This window comes from Apteryx mantelli, unplaced genomic scaffold (assembly GCF_036417845.1).
Source record: "Apteryx mantelli isolate bAptMan1 unplaced genomic scaffold, bAptMan1.hap1 HAP1_SCAFFOLD_33, whole genome shotgun sequence".
Lineage (NCBI taxonomy): Eukaryota > Metazoa > Chordata > Aves > Apterygiformes > Apterygidae > Apteryx > Apteryx mantelli.
In genome coordinates, this window is record NW_027118682.1 from 1868084 (window position 1) to 1893787 (window position 25704).

A 25704-nucleotide genomic window follows, 5' to 3' on the forward strand; every position below is an offset into this window, starting at 1 on the left:
GGAAAGCCATTTCTCATCCCTGGGCCTCATTTGGTCCTTGTGCTTTTCAGTGTCACCTTGGGGCTGTGCTTCTCCCCTGGGTACGCTCCGCAGCCCCCTGCCCTCCTCCTCCCCGCAGGCACCCTTGCTCTCCCGGGGTCTGTACAGTGCTGACATCCTGGATCTCCCACATTTTATGACTCTGGGCTTCTCAGGACATGCCCACACACTGCAGTGCTGCTGTCCAGGCTCCGGTGCAGAGCCTATGAGGCAGTGCAATGCCTCAGGACCTGCATTTTGACTCACTCCCAAGTTTGTGAGATGACCAGCTCCCAGCTCTGCAGCTGCTGAACTTTGAGAGCATCCCTGCAACCGACCTTCCTGCTCTTGCTAGTCTCTGCACAGTCCTGGGGCAAATCTTGCAGAAGGGAGACTCCATTCACCTTGAATACTGTGAGAGATGCGGCTTTCCAAGTCACTGCAAAAGGAAGGACTCCTTTACTTCTTTGGGTTGCTTCTTGAGCCTGTGGCACCCCCTCTGTGATGCTGGGAGCCCCAGCTCTGCAGCCTGGTGTCTCTGCCCTTTCTCTCCCCTGTCTCCTGCTTGTCTACCCAAAGTCTTCTCTCCACACCAGGGGCATGGGAAGTGCTGCTCTAGAGAGCTCATTTGAAGCTGTGACACGTTGTGAAGCTGAAGTCCTGAAGGAGGCTAGTCTGGGATGTGGCCTCTCCTGCGCTCCTGTGTGCCTGGAAGCCCATCCATGGGCTGGGAGCAGACGTTTTCCTGCTGCTCCTTGCCCATCTCCAGGATCCTCTTCCAGAGACCTGCCACTCTGGCACCAAGGAGAGCTGCTTCCTCCTGATCAAGCCGCTCTCCTCAGAGTGAGGACCTCAGGGCTTTGGCCCCAGCAAAGACATGGTCACCACAGGGACTGCCCCATCACAACGGCCTTGTGGGCACGACGCCACTCACATCACAAAGCCCTGGTGGTTGCCGTGGGGACCTCCATCAACAAAGCCCTGGTGGTCGCCGTGGGGACTCCCATCACAATGCCTTGGTGGTGACCATGGGGACCCCCCATCAACAAAGCCCTGGTGGTCGCTGTGGGGACTCCCATCACAATGCCTTGGTGGTGACCATGGGGACTCCCATCTCAATGCCTTTGTGGTGACCATGGGGACCCCCATCACAATGCCTTGGTGGTGACCATGGGGAACCCCCATCACAATGCCTTGGTGGTCACTGTGGGGATCCCCATCTCAATGCCTTGGTAGCCACCGGGGGACATCCATCACCACGTCATTGCCTCCAAGCCTCTTGTTCCAGCCCTGAGCCCAGCTGCGAGCTGGGATCTGCAGAGCAGGACAAATTTTCCTCTCCCCAGCTCAGTGCTCCTTGGGCCTTGCAGAGGCTGCCCTTCTTCAGACAATCCATTGCAGAAATCCACTACAAGGCCACCCCTGTTGGTCTGCCCCCTAATCCTCACCCATACACTCTCGAATGCCTCACCGTCCGTCCCTAGGCAGAGCTCCCTGCATTCCCACTGCTCTCTCGCCGTTTCTCTTCCCCACATCACCCTGCACCTTTTCATTGCCATCCCATGCCGTTACATCCTCACTCTTCTTTGAGTCACCCTCTCCTCCCACTCACTCCCACTTGAAGGCTCTCTTCACCAGCTTGGCCACCTGGTTGACCATCAGGTTGGCAGATGGGAACAGTCTCCTTGCAAATGAAGCGTGACAACCTGCAGCTTCACTCCCTCACTGCGGGCTCGGCTTCAGCACCTCCTCCAGCTGCTGTAACCCCAGGCCAGCCCGCAAAGCAGGTGCTCCCCTCTCCTGCGATCCTCTTCCTACTCATGGGGTTTGTTTTCAGACAGAAATCCCTCTCATCACAAAACTGCAAGGACTGGCACGGGCTGAGAGCAGGACTGTAGGCGATGGACCATGTGCTGCTGCAGCATGGTTTTACACCCCCCTCAGCTCGATGTGACATCAACCCCCAACCTGCTACCATAAAAAGAGAAAAAAAAGCTGAACTTGGGTGCTGAGGTTCAGAAGATGGGCTTGTTTCTCCCCACGCTCATTTACTACCCTCGAGCCCTCTGCCCTGCGGCTGCACTGAAGAGCCAGGCCGCAGCCTCTTGACTCTGCCCTTTCCCATCGTGCCCCTGGGACAGCCAGAATGAAATTAAGCCCTTGAGATTGAAGGGTGGGGGAATGGAGTTAACACCATTAATTAATTGCGTTTAATATACAACCTACTGACTTTTATTTAAGAAAAAAGTTTCTTTTCTCTTCTTCCCCTCAATTTCCTGATTTTCCCCATAACAGGAGAGCAGAAAATCCGTATCTTTTAAAAGGGCTCCCTAGTTTCACATACCTGCCTTCTACACCTTTTAAGCACCCTCTCTCCCTCCCACCTCCCCCCCCCACCCCCTAGTTCCTTTCCTTTGCTTCAGCAGCATGCTAAGAGCGAGAAAGCATAAGTGGGGAGGGAGAGAACAAAAAAGAGATACAAGAATGAACAGCAGAGGGAAGACAACAGAACATTATGTATGGAAATGCTTGCAAGCCCTCTCAGACACACAGAAGAAATCATTTCCTTCCAACACCTGTACAGTGAAAATGACCTAAAAAGTGAACCAATTCTGCATCCGTGTGGAATTTAGCACCGAGAGTTGCCAGGGACACACTGCTGTAATGATCACTTTTGAGATGACAAAGCCTTCCGAGAGGCAGCCTAGCCTGCAGCAGACCACTTCCAGGAGCAGGGCAGAGCAAGGCAGGTGTCTTCATTGTGCTCCACTTCTTATCTTAGCTAGCCCTCACTTTTAATAACAGGTTTCCGATCAGGCTTTACAGGGTGTGAACTACAGCGACAGTAAAACAGCAGAAATTATCAGTTGTGCACTTTCACATAGAAGCAACACACATGAGGGAAGGGATGGTCATGAAAAAACGGCTATCAGGGTACATGACAGCAATATGAATTACGGTATCCAAAATGCAGAGTTAAAACATGACTCCTCAGGACATGTTTCTTCTTCTTGCATCAGTGCATGCTCAGATCTGCACGGCTGCTGCTGCTGGCAGCATGTTGGGTGCATCACTGTGCCAGGGCCAAGGCCACCCCACAGGCACTGGCTGAAGCCCCCGTCCCTCTTGCACTGACTCTCTTGCGCTCCACGGTGAAGCAGCAGCGTTGCATCATGGTGCTCTTGTGCCGGTGCTCTGCTGGCCAGCGGCCCAAGCGTCGAGGGTATCAGATGTACAAAGCGTCCGCAGAACAAAGCCGATATCCTTAACTGCACCTTTCCTGTCATACAGAGAACATCGGCTGTCAATATGCTACCGAATTTGACTTACAAAAAAATCAGGGCGTCGATTTTAAGTGCAAATCCATTCCTATCAAAATCCATTCTCGGTCAGCACATGCTGGTATTTCAGAAGGCAAAACCCAAGGTGACAAAAAATGCCTGTGTGCTCCAGTCCAGCTTTTAGCCAGAGGCACATTTCATGCTGATCCTTCAGTCACAACTCACCAGCATCGGTCTCCCAGCAGACACAAAGCACAACCCAGCCTTCTCCCGGCAACATCCAGGGGTAACTACAAACAGGGTGAACATGGGCTGCAGAAGCTCTGGGGGAAGGAGCGGCCCTGGCAGGGCAGGCTCATTCCCCATGCAGAGGGGCTGCGTGGGGCAGGGCTGCTCACAGCTCCCGCTCGCCCCCATGACACTTCCCCAGGGGCTTCTCAGCAGGAAGCTTCAGGCAGGGACGACACCAAAGGCAAGGAGCTTCCCTGAGCCTCTGCTTCCAGATCCCTGCTGCTGCGGTGGGGGGAAGGGAAAGGAGCCCGAGACTCTGAAGCCCACGGAGAGACCAGCAGGTCTGCAAGGAAGCTCAGAAAGCGCCTTCACACCACTCTGCCCACAGGCAGCAGCAGCAGCACCTCTGCTGGCTCCACCACGCCTGCTGTCACCTCCAGCCTGGAGCCACCACAAGCCCAGCTCCACCTGCGCCCTCCCCTTGCGGCCAGGATGGCGCTGACAGATGGCCACCGCAGCTGGCACCGAGCCGTGGGGCCGCCAGCACAAGGGCGCAAGAGCCGGGGGCTCCCGCGGGGCCGCAGGCGGCCCAGGCTGGGCCAGGCCTTCCCCAGCAGCTGCTCGCACTCACCAGGCCGCGGCGGCTCCGGCTGCCCCCGCGCACACAGCCGCTCGCTCTGCCCAGCCCGCGGCCCTCGGCCCTCGGCCCCGGCGCGGCAGCTCCCGGCGCTGCGGCTCGAGACTCCGGGCGGCCCCACGCCGGGAGACGCTGCCCCGTGCGGCACCAGCCGCCTCTCGCCTCCTCCCTCCCTCCCTCCCCGCAGGGGCCCGGCAGCCCCGCCCCCGCCCCTCACCACCCTCCTCTGCGCCAGTGCGCATGCTCCATGGGAGGCAACACTTCCGGCCCCCTGGGGGGCGGGGCCTGTGTGTCCATGGCCACCGCCCTGGTGCCGCCGGCCCCGCCCCAGCCGGGCCCCACCGGGGCGCCGCTCTCGAGGCCGCGGAGAAGCAGCTGCAGCAGCGGTGGGTGTTGGCGGCTGCTGCGCAGGGAGCCCGGAGCGACGCTGCGGCCCGGCGTGTGCTCGTGTGGCTGGAGCCTGCGGCGGCTGCTGCCAGCTGGGGCCGGGGGCGGGGAGCAAGGGGGAGCAGCGCCGGGCTGGCCCTGGGCTGCGGGAGTTGTGCTGCAGGGGAGCGTCGGCGGGGAAACGCTGCTGCCGGGGCGCTGCTGCCACAGGGCCCCGCTCTGCCCTGGGACCTGGGCGAGTATCTGCGAGGAGATGCACGTGCACATGACGGGAGGCCCGGGAGGCTGCGGCCTTTTTTTCAGAAGTAGACGAACAACCCAGGGGCCATCGCAGCCTTTGGCATTATCTGCCATGAGCGGGTGGCCCTGAAATTTCATCTCCATCAGCAGCCCAAGAAAGGGGCTGGAGGGGGGATCCCAGAGTGTCCCTCTGCCGAGAGAGCATAGAGAAGCGCTGGAGGCCGGCCCAGAGGAGCCACCTGAGCATAGAGATGGTAGGGAGGGTGTCCCCTCCAGGCGACCATAGAGGTGGGGCGTGGTGCCTTGCAGACTGTCCCTAGCCATGGAGACCTTCGAGCCGGCGCAGGCGGAGCCAACCCCAGAAAGTCCCCGAGACTCGTGACCCTCCTGAGCTCCCGTTCTCCCCGAGCTTTCCTTTCCACCCCTTCTTCATCCCACGCTACTTCCAGTGCTACCTCCAGGAGAGAAATGTGATTTGTCCCAGTTTCCTGCACGTGTTACACATCACAGCAAATACAGCCCTTCCCTATTTCTGGGGTTTGACCACAGGTGTGAAACACTGGTGCTGGCTGACGTTCAAGATCTTTTCATGGTACAAAAAGCATTCCCAGCTTTTACATTTGTGGTGCTTTTCCATGTAGACTGGGCACCTCTCTCACAAAATCCTGGACAAACCATTTAAAGACTAACAGCCAGCGCCTTGTGCTGGCCCAGATCTACACATCAGCTTGCAGCTAGGGCACCTTCTTCTTGTGCCCGTGTTATCTGCAGTCTCGCAGCAGGCAGAAATGGTAATAATGCAGCTATGGAGATGTTTGTGCAATGCCTTGTGATATGTGCTAATTTGTCGCATCAAAGTGAGAAACAGCCTTGGGAACATCTTGTATTGTGGTATGTACTAATTTGTTACATCAGCGAGAAACAGCCTTGGGAACATCTGTGGGAACATCCTACAGCCTGTGGTGGGGGGCATGTACCCCGCCTGAGAAAATTGAGCTGAGCTAGCGAAGCAGCAATGTTAGTTTAGATAGCCTAATATGGCACACAATGCAGAGGAAGACTCCAGCCTTCATCCCCATGACCACCAGAGGGCTGAAGAAGACCCCCTAGCAACAGCCGGCGCAACCGCAGAAGTTACAGGAGGTGCCCCGTATACCCGGAACTGGAATCGCATATAAGGAGACTATGAGGGGGGGTTGTGCGCGCCGTTGGTGGAGCAGGAGACTCCCCCCGGCCGCCCAGCGCTGTTTTGCTTACTTGTGACTTGCTCAATTATTTTATAAATTGGAATTTATGCAACCCGGCCCGAGTGGTTGTCAATTTGTCACGTTTACCTATAACAGCCTGACAAAGCTCAAAAAAGTTTCTCGACCCAAACACCTTCCTACCATCCTTAACAGGAGAGTAATGTTTGTTGTGCAAAAGGAGAAAACAGATCTTGAGATATCTGAGATAGTTATTTGGCTTAAATAGCCCCCAGCTTTTTTTTACCCTTGGACATGATGAAGATGTGTTTAGTAATGTGCAGCAGATCCTCAGACAACAGAGTTTTGCTCAGCACAACTGTCCTGTTTATGGACCGCCAACAAAACAGTGGCCATTGCCCCTGCTATTTAGACTGACTAAATAGTGCTACTTTCTGTGGATGGTTTAGAAATGGAGGGTAGATCATATGGCACTGCCTGTCCAACACCAGCCGCTTTTACGATAAAGGCTGGCAGATGGAAAGTCTGATCAGAAAAAAACAAAACAAAACAAAACTCCCTTTGACTCTAGGGGATCACTGACCCAAACACTTATAAGATGTCGGTATTTGTATTGCTTAAATCAATAGTGGGGAACTAGAAAGATGTGTGCCAAAGCTGGTCCTTCATGCTGCAACCCCAAAGCCTAAGCCTCTGTGCCCTTTGGGAACCACAAGGTGACAGAGAAGGGGGACCTTGACATCAAGACCAAGTGGCTGCAGCACCTCCAAGGCCTGCACTGTTAAAGGATGCTGGATCCAGTGGATTTTTGAATAAAGGGATTCCTCCTTCCTGGTCCACTGGAAGGGAGACTGCTGCGCTTCTCTGTTCCCTGGTCCTGCCAGCAGCGAGACAGGGCACGTACTTCCAAGAGGCATACACACGCTCTGTACGGACACGGTTGACCACCAAAAAATCAACTCCGGCAGGGGCACAGTACCTTTACAGGCACCACGGAGACACGAGTAGCACTCATAAACATGAACGATACAAACGGCCTGGTCCTGTTCTTGCTCACCAGCTAATCAGACTCAAAGATTGCAGGAGACCTCACACGCACCCTCTCACGGGTGTCTCTGGTAGCTGGCTGCCTTGACATCTGCAAGCCTTCCACACATGCACTCACGCAGAACAGCGAGCACGCTCGCCCAGAAAAGAGCTAGGAATAGGATTTAATACAATGATAGGCTACACTGCAGAGACCAGGTACACAGCCTGGCCAGACAAGTGTCCCTGCCAGCAGCTTGCTTACACATGACTGGCCCCTTTTATTCCCTTTGCCTCCATTTTCCCATGCTGCTTCTTCCATGATGCAGCTTGATCCCTCCCTTTCTCCAGCTTTATCCCCTTTGAAATAAACAGCCCGTCTCTAAGTATTTTTTTCTTCATTGGTCCCAGTTTTACTGCCTATGTACTCAAGTTTAATATTTCTGGTACTGTTAGCTAGGTAACCCCTGGCTCATATGGTGCTTCTGATATCGTTACCTCAGTACTGCCGGTGCTGCAAGAGTCTACTCCCTGAAGGATCCCCAATATGCCAGTTATGTGTGAAGCTTGTCCTTTTCTCATATAACTCTCCCTTAATCACTGCTGAAATCCAGCCATTGCTCATTGTGCTGTCTGTAACTTGGCAGGATCTCATTCTGTTCCCTGCAGTATCCAATGATTTCTCATAGCCACTAGTTTCTCACGTCCTGTTCAGTTATCTCAACCCCAAGGCAGAGCCTAGTCGTCTGCCTGCATACCCTAACCCTGCGTTGCTGGTGGAGCTGTGGGTCTGGATGGGAAGACCCAGGGCCACCACATCCTTCACTGTGGTGCACAAGGACCCACCCAGAGCAGGATGACCAAGCTGCCCAAGAGGGCCCAGGTGCTCTGCTGGGCTGAGCTTTGGTCACCCAAAATGCCATAGCTTCCCTGGGGTCCCATGTGAGGAGACGGGCTGCAGAGATGAACTGGACCCAGTTTTCCTAAAAAGAGTTCACCCTTGTAGAATTCCCTTCGGAAATGGGACGCTCACTCACAAACTTTAAAAGAGCTGTTAGCAGTAATTCTGCCCCTCAGAGGCCCTAACAAAACGAAATGCTGATTAGAAACAACTGCAAAGGAGTAAAGCAATGGCAATGTTTTCCCTTCCTCTGTGCTTTTTTTCTTCCCTGTGGAATGCAACAAAGGAGAAAAGGGATCTCTAAAATATGCTTCCTTTTAGCAATACTACATGCTTCTGCCATTCACTTTGCCATGTAAAGACATGGACGGAGAAAGAAATGTAAAATAATGGGGGAATATATAATTTCATTGAGAGACAGGTAGAAAAAAAAGTTATAGGAGCATACTTAGTTTATTTGAAATAATTCTTGATCATGGCAAACTTCTTTAGCAAAGAAAAAGAAGATAGAAAATGCCTAATTCTCCAAGAAGAAATACAATTTTTTTTTTCCTGCAGGAGAATGCATCCTAGAGTCATCAATGGAGACAGATAAAGCAGGGCTTTAAACAGTGGACATGCTGACAGTACCTTACGAAAATATGAATTTTTAAGAAATCTCCCTCCAGAGTGAATAATAAAACTATCGTCTGCAGGCTATCATTGACAAATCAATGAGGCTGTCTTCATCACACTAATGAAACTGAGAAGTGTATTATGGATTTGAATCCAATGAATTTGAACCCATTGTAGTGTCTGAGCTTAATTTTCATGCTGAGCACCTTCTGTTATTCGGGGAGAGAAGGTGTTCTGAGCTTTTCTCAACAACCCTTGGACATTGTCCCCCGAGTTTTCAGCTAAATTTCCTGAGATGACTTATGAAAACTTCCTTGTGTCAGCATGCACTGGCAGTCTCTGTCCCAGTCCTAAGAAGTGTGTATGTGCGTGTGTGCATGTGTGTGTTCAACATTTTATCAATATTTTTTAGATTTTGTTTATAAGAACCCCCTGCAACCAAGGCACACAATTCACGTTCCTTCCTTTCACTGCTACAATCCAATGAGAAAATAAATCTCCTGAGGCACCTGTATTTAATAGCTATATATATGTGTGTGTGTGATATAATACATGATACATAATTAGAATTGCTGTCATGAAAAGGATCATGACTGGGCAAAAGCTGAACCTTTGCACGGCCAATGGCTTCCTTCAGGGCCACCTTCACAGTCTCGTTTCTGAGACTGTAGATGAAGGGGTTTAAGAATGGGTACAGGACAGTGTTCAGCAAAGCTACAATGCTGTTGGTCTCCAAGGAAACCCCTTCTGAGGGCCGTGCATAGAGAACAATGCAGCATCCATAGACAATGGCTAAGTTGGTGAGATGGGAAGGACATGTAGCAAAAGCTTTCTTCCTCCCAGATGCTGATGGCATGTGCAGAATACAGTGGAAGATGCCCATGTAGGACACTATGATTAGACATAAGGAACCCAGCACTACAAGCGATATGAAAATGGTGTCTACTTTCCAAAGCAGGCTGGCATCAGAGCAGGACAGTGTGAATAAGGGGGAGCTGTCACAAAAAAAATGGTGGATCTTGTTGGGGCCACAGAAAGTCAGCTTTGAGAGCAAGACCAGGCGGTAGCGGAAGAGTGTGAAGCCTAGGACCACACAGCAGCAACCAGGTGGGTGCACAGCTGCCACTTCATGACAGCAGCATAATGCAAAGGTTGGCAGATGGCAACATAGCGATCAAAGGACATGACAACAAGGAGAGCAAACTCTATAAAACCCAGGGCAAAATAGAAATAGGATTGGGCAAAGCAGCTGCTTAATGAGATTGTTCTCCTTCCAGAGCTCAGAATCGCCAGCAAGGTGATGATTGTGGAGGATGTGAACCAGATTTCCAGGAATGCCAGATTGCTGATGAAAAAGTACATGGGAGTTTGCAGGCGGTGATCCACACACACGAGGACGATGATCATTGTGTTCCCCGTCACTGTTGTCAGGTATATGAGTAGAAGGAGCAGGGAGAGAAATGGCTGTAGTCTTTGATCAAGCCCTGAGAAACCCTCCAGGATGAACTCAGCAACTATAGTTTCATTTCCTGGTCCCATGTCTAATTTCAGTACATCCCGCTGAGACAGGAGCATGAAGAAGCAAGCGTGAGAATTTCACAGTCTCGACGGGAGGGTAGATCCTTCCTTCTTTGCTCCCTTGCTTGCTTCCTAGGTAGCACAGACAGAAATATTCCTCTCAGCCATTCATCGCACCCTGATTTCTCCACTTCACATTTACAGTCCTCAGAGATTTTACTGTCTTCTTTCTACCTTTTCCAGCCACTCACAAAGCATTCTTTCTCAAGAGCGCAGTATTGTAAAGAGGTGGTGAACTAGTTCATGCCATGCCTGGGAAATTCCCTGTTCACTTCGACCTATTGCAAACATCCATCACATCTCTGTTTCAAAAGCCAACCTAATCTCCTGGCAAAAATACTTACTAGTATCTGCAGATGCCAGTCCATCCATTTAGATAAGTATTTGGAAAGTTATTCCTTCTATTTTTCAGTACTTGCCTTTTTCGACTTGGAAAATCTGTGAGGCTGCTGGTTTCAAAACAAGCCAGTACTGAGCAGCTCTTCTGTAATCCCCTGCTTTCTTCCACATCTTCTTCCTCTCTGTTTCTCCAGAAACATTGAGGAAACATTGTTATTAAATGTCCTGACCTAAATGCCTTGCTTTCCCTTTAGGGGAAGGGGGAAATCGTCTCATCATAAAGAACTTAAAGGCTGTCCTTTTGATTATTTGACATAGGAAGCATCTGGAACAAAATAATACTAAGCAGGGTGATGTTTTAGATGTCTAAAAGTCAGGCACTTCAGTTTGAGCAAGTTAGCTCCCTCCCATCTTGTCAGTGCAGAGAGGGAGAAGAGTGTCTGGAAGAGACTGGTAACACTTCTTTCACATGCCAGTTACAGTCTGGGAGGAGCCAGCCTCTCTCTAGAGCTCTCTCTTTGCCCCCATTAACAACATAGGGAACAAGGAAAAACAAGTGCAGACACCAGCTGCTCACAGAGACCTCTAATGAAGCTGATGAAACTCACTACTTCTGTCTCAAACTTCTTAATTTACTAAGTAGCTAATTTCTTTTTCAAACCAAAGAACACGTCTAACAGAAGGAAGTCCAAGGAAAACATGGTCAATAAATACTGACATTTTTCCCTCCACCTTTGCATTTAGTTTTAGACATATAAAGGAAAGGAGCAGATGACTCCACAAATAGGATGCCTCAAAAATGGAGGGGCAGAGGGGAGGAGATGATGGGTTTCAAGGAGTGAACCAGAGGTTCTCCGCAGACTGTTTTGTCCCCCCAGAACCTGTCTCAGAGTGTAATGGGTGACTCTTACACAGAGAGTAAAAAGGGAAGCTCATTAGTGAGCAATACCTCATGTTTGCATTGGTGTTTTAACCTGGAGCTCAGGTTAGTCCTAGATCCCAAATGCCCTGTCTTGCTCTCTGCTTCTAGTCTGGCAGAGGGGAATCTCTGGACTGGGTTCATCTGGAAGATTTGCTGAAATTGAACCACTGGCTGTAATTATTTGAGCAAAAACTCAAGCCCGGTCACCTACAGCAATATCACTGTAGCCTCAGTGAATCAGAGGTGACAGTCTCAGCTCCCCATTTTCTGGGTAAGTTCCAACGCTCAAAGGGTTGTGTCTTCTTAGTCTGCTGGATGTCAGCTAACATCATGCTTCTCCTGAATGTACCTTCTTAGAGGAACTTGCAAAGCTGCTGAGAGCTTACAGCAAAGCAGCTTCTCTGCTCATCATGGGGGTAACCCTGTGTTGAAGCCTTTTATCTGGCTTTGGTTGGTGCAAAGTATTTGCTGTATTCAGGCCCCACGTAGCCAAAAATGGAGCAGAGGGTACCTTGGTATATAAGATGGTGGGGCTGAGCAAGGACAGAGATGCCGTCACCCAATGGGTAAAGATGAGCATGGAGCCCAACCAGGGCTTCATAAAGATGGTGCAGTGCAACAGGTTGCAAATGGCCCCACAGCAATTGAAAGACATCACAACAAGCAGATTGAATTCAGTTGTGCTCAGGAAGATGGAAAGGAAGGTCTGGGATCGGCAAGTAGCCGCGGGATTGTCTTAATCTCCAAGATGAGGCTGACAAACCTTTTAGGGGCAAAGGGAACCAAATATCTAGGAAGGAGATGCTGCTGGCGAAGAGATGCTCTAGGGGTGGAACTGGTGGTTGATCAAATGATGGCTATCATGACCATATTCCCCATGGCAGTGAGCAGATAAATCACCCACGGCAATGTGAAGAAGAGGATTTGCATTTCATGAGTGACTGAAAAGGCCTTCCCAAAGAATTTGCTCACTATGGTATGGTTGGGAGGATCCATTTCAGAACCTAGTCAGTTGAAGGTGTGACAAGAGTAACTAATGTCATGTGTGGTGAAATTTGCCTTGCTACCTTCATCAACTTTCCCTTCCCTTTTCCTAGTCCTACTTTTCTTTCTTGAGGTGGGAGACCAGAACTGCACAAGGGATTCTCATTTTCTCTTTCTTTATATCCAATGCCATGAAATAAAGGTTGATTCATCCCACCTCTCTTTAGACACAGGAAACAACTCTCCTGCCTCACTTGCTTGCAGAGGTAGGCCAGAGTGCTAGCTAAGAGCCAGTACTTGTGGCAAAAGCTTTGGAAATCAAGTTCCAGGTATGAAATTCAGGTTTCTCTTACAGTTAGAATTGTGGTGTGGGTGGGCAACAGGCTATCAGGCCTGTGCCTGTGTGCACACTCAGAGCACTCAAGTCATTAATCCCCTGGGTGGCCCAGGAACTCCCCCATCTAGTAATCCACACAGGTGAGCTGATGGGCAGGTTTGAGACAGGCAGTTTCAGACTTGAAACTAGGAGATTGACTGAACTGCTACCACTTTCCAAATTAAGTGTTGGACTGACTGGTGCAGAACCTCTCCAAGTGGGTATTTCGGACAGTTCTAGAGATTTCTAGAGGCAGATCCTGCTGTGCCTGGACCAATTCCTGTGCTTAAATGTGGTGAGTATCATCACAGGTGGAGTATCTGGCTGTTTCAGAATCTCTGCAGTGACACGTGCTGCAGAACTGATTAAACTGTAAATACTTAAGACCCTTGAAAATTGACAGTAGAAACTGCTCCTGCAAATGAAGAAGCAGCCAAGTAGGACAGTCCTTTGTGCATTCTTAGGAGAGTTAGGAGATGCTTTGGTGTGTAGTTTGAGGTAATCAGTAGCAATGGCTCATGCATATGCTGGAGAGGTCACACGGGACCACAAGCCAGCCGGACTATAAAAATTCCCCAGAAGAACAGTTTGGGGAGTCTCATGTGATCCAGTGGAAACCACTGTTGGAAGAACCCTGGCAAAGGAGACTGCCACCGCTATCTGGGCAGTAACCAACCATCCTGCTCAAGAGATTTGATGCCCCTTGTGAGTGTTACCTGTGACATGCCAATAGAGGGGCCTCTGGGATTCTTTCAGATTTGGGGGTTATTTGCACTGAACTCCAAGAGATGATCATTTTTCAAGTATGAGAATTTATTAGAGATAAGTGGTTATAACAAAAAAGCTAGAAATATAACAGAACTGAAAAAATATATATACATATCAGAGCTCTACAGTTAAATCATGGATGCACGGTACAGTGACCACTCTCGCCCTTTATTGGCCACACTTCCAGTACAGTTTTGCCTGGATTCTCCTCACCATGCCATTGACATCCACAGGCCAGCTGATGGTCGGTCAGAGTCCACACCAACTATTGTGGCTTACTCTTTTCTATAGCGAGTCAAAACAACGCCAACCCACAGTCACAAGGCTGTATGGCCTCAGTCAATAACAGCGTGCACATCAACAGGTAGCCTAGTGCTCAGCCCACAGCACTGCTCAGTTGGCAACAGCACCCATGAACAGGTTGTTCTGTGGGGAATGGTTCCACAGCACCTAGATGTTTATGGGGTGAGTCTGTGGTGTCACTTCTCCTCCGTCTGGACTTGTCAGTCGTGGGGTTGTTAGAGGGTTGCCCCCAGGCTGCAGCAACCCCACAGTGTGGTGGCTCCAGCCGTGATGCACCCGGGGTTCCTTAACTCCTGGGGAGCACCGCAGAGCAAACCCCTCTTCTGTGGGCTGCACCATCCAGAGTCCCACGCTTGCCTGTGTGGCACCTGTAACTCCACCCGTTGACACTGTCAGACACACGCATTTATTTCAGAAGTCAGCAAATTCCCCTTGGTGTGCAGTGGGTGGCTTTTTGGTAAGCACAGTGTACTGGGGAAATGCACACTGCTATTAATAGACGCCAAAAGCAAAGCATGCCCATTTGTAGTAACACGTAAACAACTGTTAAAAGTAACAGTCTTAATCCTAATAGCAACATGATTGGTCTGGCCTATTGACCCGCATTCGGTGAATCCGAGTGTTGTTCCAGTTCAATATGTTAACACAGAAATCTTATTTCCTTTAATTGCAAGCATTTCTTTCCTGCACCGAAAGATCAGTTTGTTCCCCAAGTTGGAATAGTTCCCTTTAGAGGAGCTTCAGATAGAGTTGGTCACTTATTTTTTTTCTCCGTATTTCCCTGTCTTCTCTATAGTAAACAGACAACTTTTAACTTCAGATCAACAGATGTTACACTTATGCATAGATTTTACCATCTTTTTCTCTTTCTTTCCTTTCCTTTCATCAAGGGAAGGGGTTAGCCCCTTCCTTAGGATCATGAATTTTTACAAACACTAGAATACAGCTGTTGAGTTTCGTTATCAGCCTGGTATGAGTATCCTCTCTTACTTAGGTATGCCATCTTCCTTTGGTGTTACTTCTCTTCTGGCTCCTAGATTCATTCTATTATTTAGATACTTTTAAAAACCACATTACTTAGCCTAACAATTCTACCACTCTTTCTGGCTGCTTCTTTTCAAGTTGTTGCTCTTCAGAGGGTCACTCTGTAAAACCCAAACAAAAAGTAAACCCTACCAAGGCCATTCGGTTGTTATAGTTTGGTTTTAACTGTAACTGCTGAAGCTATTTCTTTTAAGGTTACTCGGTTACATCCATCTATTATTCACATTTGAACAGTTTTTTTTTTCATTGATTTTTCTTTATGCTCAGAAACTTTTACTACAGCCTGGGGCATTTTCCAGCCCCTGCTGGTTTCTGGTGTACTTAAAGATGCCAGCTTTCCACGTTCGAGGTCTTTTCTTGTTTCCTAACTCTGCCCCTGGGGCTTTTAACTGCAGAGCCCGATCTCCACCCTGAGTCCTCCTGTGCCTCAGTGCCAGGCAGAGCAGTTATACTGGGCAGGGGGGGCAGAGCGTTTCCCACGGTCTTGTGAGAAACAAGCTGCCCAAGCCCAGTCCTGCTTTCCACCCAAAGCCTCCCCTGCTTCGCTCCCTCTCCTCTTTCACCTCTCTCTTTCACGTCTTTTTTTCTTCCACACGGTGGACTCCAATTGGCTGACGGAGCCATCAGTGAAATCCAGACCCGCCCCCCTCCTCCTGCCAGCCAATAGGCGGGTTGCAAATCAGCAGCTGCCTATGGGAATGAGCTAGGGGAGGAGTCACAATGTTGCAGTGTCCAGATGGTGTGTTGTAAAGGTGAGGCGACAAACTGTCCATTTAATCGGGGAATGTGGGAACAGAAGAGAGAGCCAGACAGCTCCTGGGGGTCCCGGGTGATGCTGGGGGCCATGCTGCTCTTGGGGATCTTGGACCAGGCTGTCCTTCTGTACAAAAGTCTGGAAAAGCCTTGATGCAAGGCACTAGAGAAGAGGGATTTTCCTGGGCGCTTAGAAAAACCCATGCAGGACCCAGGGATGTTGAGGGAAACCCATCCCACCCACCCCCAAACCCACTGCTCTCCCTGGAGACCTTCCTGGATTCTTAGGCTGGGAGCAGGAGGGGGTGTGGGGGCACAGCCATGTCCCAGACTAGCCTCCTTCAGGCCTTCAGATTCACAACATGTCACAGCTTCAAATGAGCGCTCTAGAGCAGCACTTCCCATGCCCTTGGTGTGGAGAGAAGACTCTGGGTAGACAAGCAGGAGACAGGGGAGAGAAAGGGCAGAGACACCAGGCTGCAGAGCTGGGGCTCCCAGCATCACAAAGGGGGTGCCACAGCCTCAAGAAGCAACCCAAAGAAGTAAAGGAGTCCTTCCTTTTGCAGTGACTTGGAAAGCCACATCTCTCACAGTATTCAAGGCAGATGAAGTCTCCCTTGTGCAGGATTTGTCCCAGGCCTGTGCAGAGACTAGCAAGAGCAGGAAGGTCGGTTGCAGGGATGCTCTCAAAGTTCAGCAGCTGCAGAGCTGGGAGCTGGTCAGCTCAAAAACTTTGGAGTGAGTCAAAATGCAGGTCCTGAGGCATTGCACTGCCTCATAGGCTCTGCACCGGAGCCTGGACAGCAGCACTGCAGTGTGTGGGCATGTCCTGAGAAGCCCAGAGTCATAAATTGTGGGAGATCCAGGATGTCAGGGCTGGACAGACCCCGGGAGAGCAAGGGTGCCTGCGGGGAGGAGGAGGGCAGGGGGCTGAGGAGCGTACCCAGGGGAGAAGCACAGCCCCAAGGTGACACTGAAAAGCCCAAGGACCAAATGAGGCCCAGGGATGAGAAATGGCTTTCCTCAGGCTCAGCCAGAAGGAAAGATGGGCAAACTTCATGGGAAATGGGAAAACTTCCCCACATTTGCTACCTGGCCTCACCCATGGCTTTGGAGCCTGGCAGGCTCCAGGGTCCTGGATAAGGGCCTCAGGATGATGTGTGTTAAGGCTATGTTTGCTCTTCTCTGGCACAGCATCTCCATCTCAAGCACTGCCGACTGAGAAACCTTGCCGAGCACTTTTAAAAGCAAAGAACCTGCCTTGGTGCCTAAAGGAGGAAGGCTACATCCTGTCCCACATTGTCCTACATCCTGCTTCCACAAAAAGAGTGGCCCACAGCAGAAACCAGATTTGAGGCTCACCAAAGCATTTCTCAGCCTGTGGCCATGCTTTGTGCTGGTTCATCCCACATGCCTTGGGTCCTGTAAAAACGCCGACCCCCAAACCCCAGATTCCTGCACAGGTCTGCCCAGTGCAGTGACCTGTCAGTGCAGGGGCACAGAAGTGACGTCTCCAGTGCCCCATTTGAGATATTTCACAGTCTTTGACAGTGTCTGGAGACATTCCTGAAGGATTTATCAGAAAATTATGGAAAATAACTGCAGTGAAGGCAGGTGGCTGCTTTCCAGGACATGAGGGGAAATCTCTCTGCTCTCTCCCTGCCTGTGCCATCTCCATGGCAGTGACCTACTGAGCCCCCAGATGACATGAGCTGAGGTCACAATGGGACATGCCACATCACAGGGAGGTCTCCCTGGTGTCGTGGGTGGGGACCCTCACTTCCCTGTGAGGCCCAGGCACTCCTGGGTACTGCTCACACCCTCCCCACGGCTGCCTTTCGTAGTGGCTCCACGGCAAGGAGAGGGGACAGGAGGCAGTGGGGCCACGTAGGGGCCCCTCACCAACAGGCAGACGAGCAGGGGCATGTTGGAAAGGAGTTTTGGGTAATGAGATGGGAAGAGCGTCCTGTTTCTCTGGCTGGAGAGGTGAAACGAGAGCAAGAGGGCAAGCGAGATGGAGGACTGCTGGATGGACACCATCAGCCAGGACCACAGCTCCTTGTTCCCTGCGCTCCTGCAGCTCTCCACCAAGGGTAAGGGCTTTGGGAGATCCTTCCCGAGGTGTCGCACAGAGACTGTTAACTGCCAAAACTGCTGTGGATCCCGGGCTGTGGGGGTGGCGGGACAGGGCTGGGGGCTGCTGCGAGAGCCCTGCCTGAGGGTCCCCTCTGGCTCAGGGGACAATGTGACAGCCAGGACTCCTGGGTCCTGGGGATGGGGCTGTCCTGAGCCCCAAGGCTTCTGTGCGGCCACCTCCATCACCTCTTAGGGTGGGGGGGGCATGGGAATCCATGACAGGTTTCCCTGGGATTGGGTCCCCCTTTGGGGTGTGGCTCTGGCAGGAAAGGGGTCCTGCATCCCAGAGGATGAGGTGGCCTGCAGCTCCATGGGGCTCTCAAGACCCTGCTGGAAATGGCCATATACCATAATGAAACCTTCACCTTTTTATAACCCCAAGTCCTCTGCGTGTTTGGGAAATCTCTGTTCCTTCCCCCTGGATCATTCCAACTTGGCGCAGCATGTTTTGCGCTCAGAGATGCCATCTTCAGATGGCCACTGCCCCTGTCCTCCTGCAAACTGGGCTCAAATCACTGCACCCAAAAGAACATACATTGGAGAGAGCAGATTGGAAACAGGCAGATGTGCAATCCTCATTCAACAGGTCCTGGCTGACCCCAAGGTTTTTTCTCTGAGCTGTGGTGGGCAGTGCTGGGGTGAGCCCAACACAGCCATCTCCCCCAGCCCCCTCACGACCCCCACACCACCGCTCCCCTGCACCAGCAGGCCCAGAGCTGCTCTCCCCATCACTGCCCTGTGTCCCCGTGGGGCTCCTCAGCCCTCCGGAATGACCTCCTGGACACAGTCCAGCCCCGCAGACAGCAGCCCCTGCCTGGCCATGGCCCAGCCCTGCCGGGCACAGCGCGAGGCCTGCCGAGCCCCGGGGCTGCCGTGGGCAGGGGGCTGGGGCAGGAGGGGCAAGAGGACACTGCCCTGCCCTGCCCTGCCCTGTCCTGGGGGCAGCAGGACACTGCCTGCGGGCTCTGCCGCCCCGGCCAGCCCCAGGGCCCCCACGCCAGTGCCACGGCTGCCACCAGCACAGGCCCCAGCGCTGCACCCCTGCGCTCCGCACGGCCCCCAGGGCGCAGGGCAGTCAGCAGCCCCGCGGGGACCCTGCCGCACAGCCCAGCCCCGCCGGGGCAGCGGCCGCACCCCGGGGCCCCGCTCTGCCCGCCCACACGGCGCCGCGCTGCCCCCAGGCCCCGCCGCGCTCCGCGCTGCTGCCCACAAGATGGCGCCCGACTGCGGGGGAGGGGGCGGAGCTGGCTGCCAGGGCAGGAGGGCCCAATGTTGCCATGGCATCGCCCCAGTGCAGCCCTCCTATTGGCTGTCAGGAGGAGGAGGGTGGGCATGGATTTCACTGATGGCTCTGTCAGCCAAATGCAGTCCAACATGTGGAAAAAAAAAAGACGTCAAAGAGGTGGAAGAGGAGCGGGAGCAAAGCAGGCGAGAAGCGAGCGGGCGAGAGCGTTTGGTGGGGGCTGCGGGCGCGTTCAAATGGCGGCGGGTGCCCTCCCGCCGGGGCGGGGCAGTGGTGCTGGCTTTGCCGGGGCTGCTTTGCTGCAGGAGCTGCAGCAGGGGCTGGTGGGGCCGTGAGCAGGGGCCAGAGCGACGTGGGCCAGAGCGGGGAGCTGCCCTGCAGGCAGACGTGGCGGCCTGCCCCGAGCAGCTGGGCCGGGGCGGCTCGGTGGGGTTTGAGGGCAGGAAGCTTTGGCCCTGTGGTGGCTCTGGGATCCCTGTTAAAGCGTTTCCCTGAGCTGCTGCTGCCAGCGCAGCCCCAGGTGCTGCTGGGATCTGCGTTTGGGAGGTGCTGGGCAAAGTGTGAGCAGGCTGCTGGTGTCCTCGTGAGGTGCCCTTCCCAATGGTGTCTTTTGTTGTGGAAACGACATTTCCGAGTGTCTCTGAGAGAGGCTGTGCCCGCGTGTCATGCCGTGCCTTAGCCGTTGTTTTTGCTCCCTGCCTCTTGCTTTGCGCTGAGACCTGTGAGCCTGGCAGCAGGGTAAAGGGTGTTTGCAGAAGAGCTCTGTAAGTGTGAGCTGTTTTGCTTGTCAGGGGCCTTGAAAGTTGATGAACGGCCAGTGCTTGCACTTGCCGTTGTTCTTTCCGTGCTTCTAGGTCAGGGTGAAGAGTTGCTGAATTGTGTCTCTGCTGGTTTCACCAACTGAGATGCCCTGGCCTGAGTCCTTCCACGTGTCTCCAGTTGTCAGGGCCTAAAATAGGAGAATGCTTGTTGTGCTGGATGTGTAGAGGATTTTCTGGTTTTGTTCAGCATTGGGGAAAGAACCAGAGTTCTGAGTTGCTGGAAGCTTCTCCCTGTGCCTGGGACATGAGGCCCTGCTGTCTTCAGTTTCATGATTGCTGCTCCCACGCAAATCCTCCCCTTAGAAAATGTTGCCAAGAATTACTTGCAGGCTGTTCTCCAATTCTTAGGTTTATTAGGCTAGGTGTTGATAATGCATAGCAGAAGCTAATCTTTTGGTGTAGTAACTGGTAGGCAATGGGTGTTTCAGAGTATTGTGAGTATTATGAGGCCATGATGTGAATCTGTGATGTGATGATGTGAATCAGGGAGGCCGTTCAGTAGGTGGCTCAGCCCTGGAGGATGGCAGGGGGAGCTGCAGGTGGCAAGAGCCCCATGGTCAGGGTGTGGGTAGTGAGGTCAGCACTGTCTATGAGAGCTATGCCAGAAAATCACCAGTGTGAAATCAATTCTTTGTAAGTAGCTGATAGGCCAGCAGGAGGCAGATGACTGGGCTCTTGATGATGAGGTCATTTCTGCCTGAGTACCTGAAAGGCCATCTGGAGGAAGAAGGCTTGTCTGTTGCTTGTGAGGTCACTTGTGAGTGATGAACTGATTGGATCTCAGGAGCTCTGTGAGTGGAAAGGTGTTTCTGAGGTCGTTTCTACCTGAGCGGTTGGTAGGGCAGCAGCAGGTCCACGTCTGGGATCTGTATTTTTGAGATGATTTCAGGCTGAGGAGGTGATAAGGCAGGATTTGTCTCATGGCTGGGGAACTTATAGTGAGGTAATTTCTGTCTTGGAGTCTTCTAGGCCAGTGACAGAGACATGGCCGTGAAGATGACTGTGAGGTCATGTCTTTCTGAGTCCCTGCTAGGCCAGCAGCAGGCAGTTAGGCATGGGCGTTGCTTGTGAGGTCTCTTTTGTCAGAGTACCTGCTAGGCGGGCAGTAGTTGATGACTGGGGAAGTTATTTGGAGGAAACTTCTGTCCCTGATAGGCCATCAGCAGGCATGTGGCGGGGATATGGACTTGTGAGGTCACCTCTATGTGAGCAGCTGAGAGGTGAGGAGAAGACACATGGCTTGGATGCTGGTGGTGAGGTCACTTCTGGGGTGGTAGCGTGTGCTCAGAGGAGGGATTGACCCCTGCAGAGCTCTACAGCAATAAGGAAGTGCAACTCATTAATCAAGCAGAAGTGGATGTTCCACATCATCTGACACAAATTTTATTTCACTCCATCATCATGAGTTAGTACTGCTACATTTCAAATACAGATGATGTTCTGTGGTGAGCATGGCCATGGAGTTTGCCTTTCCGCTTGTTGCTAAGTAGAAGCTTGCAGCGTCCTCGCAGTCAGCTAGGGAGTCCAGCTAGACTTTTGAGGCTGCTAAATGAATGTAGTGCTGGTGTGAGCAGTGGTGTTAGTAATCTCTTCTTGCCAGGGTGTGTGTGCTTTAGAAGTTGCCCCTGTCAAAAGAGCAGGGAGCTTGTGAGATTTTCCTGCAAGGTCTGAATGCTGTCTCCCAAACACAACCTGGGATACAGACATGGTGTCAGCTGTGCCAAAAAGAGGGGTGGAAGATCTCGGTGGATCTGCTGGCTGTGCTCTGAGCAATAGAGCTCGGCAGAGAGGGGAGACATTTGCCCCTGCCTGTTGTGACTCTGTAAGGCCAGCAGAACTGCCAGTACCACTCCGATTCTTTCTTTCTTTCTAGGTTGCTCCACTCATGGAGGTTCCCAGTGCAGTGCTAGAGCCGCTGAGGATGGAGGCAGGATGCCAGGCAGTGTCCCTGTACCTGTCAACATCTTGGCCAGCGTTGTGAGCCCCCTGTGAAAGCAGCTGCAAGCGACTGAGAAGAGGCTACGTGTGGATGCGGAGGCTTCCATAAATGCGCCTGTCTTCCGTGGGTGACTTGGGGTGTGGGTTCACCTACTGGTATCTCTGCTGTGCTGCCAACTCCATGTCCCACAAGTGCTGTTACTGCCAGCCCGCTCAACAAATGCTCTTGTGCCCCCTCCTTTTCCTAGGAGGTTGTGGTGCCATACAGGATGAGTCCAAGGGCCTTATAATAGATGCCAGCATGTCTCGAGTGCCTTTGTGTGAGTGCCCCAAAGTGTCCGTAGCTAGACCTGAGGAAGTCTCAGAGGTCTTGGGCTGCTGGCTCTGGGAGGGGTGAAGATGTGTCCAGGGCCAGGTTGCCCGTGGCACCCAGCCCTCCGTGCTCTGTGAAGCCAGCTGCGGAGCCGGGACTGCTGCTGCAGAGGCTGCGCAGCCAGGAGAGCTGTCATTTCAGCAGCTGTCCAGTGTGGGGCTGTCTCATTGCTTGGGCCTCATTTCAAAGCCTCTGCCCCCTTTTTCCCTTCCCCGGGGCTCCTTGTCCAAGTAACTAAAGGAAAGGAGGTGAGGATACTTTGGTCTCAGGAGGCCTTCCGGACTCTCAAGTGTTTCTGTGTTGTATCTGTATCTTTTGTATTACTACAGAAAATCCCCATGCCCCCATCCATAGCAGGAGGTTTGTGAGGGGATGGGGGTGGAAAGCAGCAGCCTGCTGTGCCCAAAGAAAGCAGGATCCTTCCCTCTGAAAAGAGCAGCATCACCCAAGGAGGCAGCTCTGTGCCTGATCTTGTGCTGCTCATTTGCACAGGCCTTGTGAGCCTAGAGTGCCTTGGCCACCTTGTGGTGTTTCCACAAGAGCTTGGTTGTGTGTCTGGGTTGCGGAGCCAAGGGAAGGCAGCGAGCAGAGCAGTGGCTGTGGAGTGTGCAAGTGGTGAGTGTCCTGCAGGCATCTCTTCTTGCTGGCACTTGGTTGTATCGAGCAGAAGAGGCAGCTGTGTGGGGCAGAGGCAGTGTGTTTGTAGAGCAGGTGGCAGAGCAGAGGTCTGGCATCAGGTTGATGGCTGGTGCAGTGCTGAGTTGATCTGAGAGTGTCAGAAAGCCTTTGCAGTGCAGCTGCTCCCTCATCTGATCTCTGTCCCTAGAAATGCACTAGAAATGGAAGTGGCATACTGCTGTCATTGTGCAGGTGCTGCAGTGCAAAGGCTCCCAGCTCGGACTTGATGGTACTAAAGGAAAAGCTAGACCAATTGTTCCTTTTGTGATTTGTGTGCAGGGTGCCAGAGTGGAGCTGTGCCATGATCTGGAGAGAGTCTTGCCAGGACATGAAAGCCGTTTGCAGGAGACTGTTCTGTGTGGAGTGATCACAGCGTAATCAAGGGACGTGCAAGTGGCCCAGGTGAGCTTGTCCTCTGTGAAGGTTTGCATTTTTCAGCTCCCTTGTGACTCAGTCAAAGATAGGGCAGCAGCAGGCAGGTCGATGCCATTTGTGCTTGTGAGGTGAGTTGTGCCTCTGAATCTGGTAGGCCACCAGCATGCATGTAGCATTGGTGATGATGGTGAGGTCTCTTGTGTCTCCATGCCTCATAAAGGGGGAGCAGGCCCATGGCTGCTGTTGGTGCTTTTGTGGTCAGTTGAGCATCAGTATGTGACTGGCGATCAGCATGGACATTGCTGCTGTTTGTGCTTGTTTAGGTCAATTGTGCCTCAGTGGCAAAGAGGCCAGGAGCAGCTATATGGCTTCATGGCTGCCTGTGAGGTCACTTCAGCCTGAGGACCTGACAGTCCAGCTCGATGGGTATTGCTGCTGCTTGTGTTTGTGGAGTCATTTGGCCTCAGTATCTGCTAGGCCACCAGCAGCCACATTGCTCCTTTTTTGTATTTGTGAGGTAACTTTTGCTTCACCACCTGATTAGACAGCATCAAGCATGTTGTTGCTTTTGTGGTTGTGAGGTCACTTGTGGCTCAGTGCCTGATAGGCCAGTGCTGGTGATGTGGCTGCAGTTTGTGGTTGTGATGTCACTTGTGGCTCAGTGCCTGATAGGCCAGTGCTGGTGATGTGGGTGCAGTTTGTGGTTGTGATGTCACTTGTGGCTCAGTGCTTGATAGGCCAGTGCTGTTGATGTGGGTGCAGTTTGTGGTAGTGATGTCACCTGTGGCTGAGTGCCTGATAGGCCAGTGCTGGTGATGTGGCTGCAGTTTGTGGTTGTGATGTCACTTGTGGCTCAGTGCCTGATAGGCCAGTGCTGGTGTTGTGGTTGGAGTTTGTGTTTGTGATGTCACTTGTGGCTGAGTGCCTGATAGGCCAGTGCTGGTGATGTGGGTGCAGTTTGTGGTTGTGAGGTCACTTGTGGCTGAGTGCCTGATAGGCCAGTGCTGGTGATGTGGCTGCAGTTTGTGGTTGTGATGTCACTTGTGGCTCAGTGCCTGATAGGCCAGTGCTGGTCCTGTGAGTGCAGTTTGTGGTTGTGAGGTCACTTGTGGCTGAGTGCCTGATAGGCCAGTGCTGGTGATGTGGCTGCAGTTTGTGGTTGTGATGTCACTTGTGGCTCAGTGCCTGATAGGCCAGTGCTGGTCTTGTGGCTGCAGTTTGTGGTTGTGATGTCACTTATGGCTGAGTGCCTGATAGGCCAGTGCTGGTGATGTGGGTGCAGTTTGTGATTGTGAGGTCACTTGTGGCTCAGTGCCTGATAGGCCAGTGCTGGTGTTGTGGGTGCAGTTTGTGGTTGTGATGTCACTTGTGGCTGAGTGCCTGATAGGCCAGTGCTGGTGATGTGGGTGCAGTTTGTGGTTGTGATGTCACTTGTGGCTGAGTGCCTGATAGGCCAGTGCTGGTCCTGTGGGTGCAGTTTGTGTTTGTGATGTCACTTGTGGCTCAGTCCATGATAGGCCAGTGCTAGTAACATGGCTGCAGTTTGTGTTTGTGATGTCACTTGTAGCTCAGTGCTTGATAGGCCAGTGCTGGTCATGTGGCTGCAGTTTGTGGTTGTGATGTCACTTGTGGCTCAGTGCCTGATAGGCCAGTGCTGGTCACGTGGGTGGAGTTTGTGGTTGTGAGGTCACTTGTGGCTGAGTGCCTGATAGGCCAGTGCTGGTCTTGTGGCTGCAGTTTGTGGTTGTGATGTCACTTGTGGCTCAGTGCCTGATAGGCCAGTGCTGTTCCTGTAGGAGGACTTTGTGGTTATGATGTCATTTGTGGCTCAGTGCCTGATAGGCCAGTGCTGGTCACATTGCTGCAGCTTGTTTTTGCGATGTCATTTGTGGCTCAGTGCCTGATAGGCCAGTGCTGGTGATGTGGCTGCAGTTTGTGGTTGTGATGTCACTTGTGGCTCAGTGCCTGATAGGCCAGTGCTGGTGTTGTGGGTGCAGTTTGTGGTTGTGATGTCACTTGTGGCTGAGTGCCTGATAGGCCAGTGCTGGTGCTGTGGGTGCAGTTTGTGGTTGTGATGTCACTTGTGGCTCAGTGCCTGGTAGGCCAGTGCTGGTCTTGTGGCTGCAGTTTGTGTTTGTGATGTCACTTGTGGCTCAGTGCCTGATAGGGCAGTGCTGGTCCCATGGGGCAGTTTGTTGTTGTGATGTCACTTGTGGCTCAGTCCCTGATAGGCCAGTGCTGGTGATGTGGGTGCAGTTTGTGGTTGTGATGTCACTTATGGCTCAGTGCCTGATAGGCCAGTGCTGGTGATGTGAGTGCAGATTGTGGTTGTGATGTCACTTGTGGCTCAGTGCCTGATAGGCCAGTGCTGGTGATGTGAGTGCAGATTGTGTTTGTGATGTCACTTGTGGCTCACTGCCTGATAGGCCAGTGCTGGTCACGTGGCTGCATTTTGTGGTTGTGAGGTCAGTTGTGGCTGAGTGCCTTATAGGCCAGTGCTGGTCTTGTGGCTTCAGTTTGTGGTTGTGATGT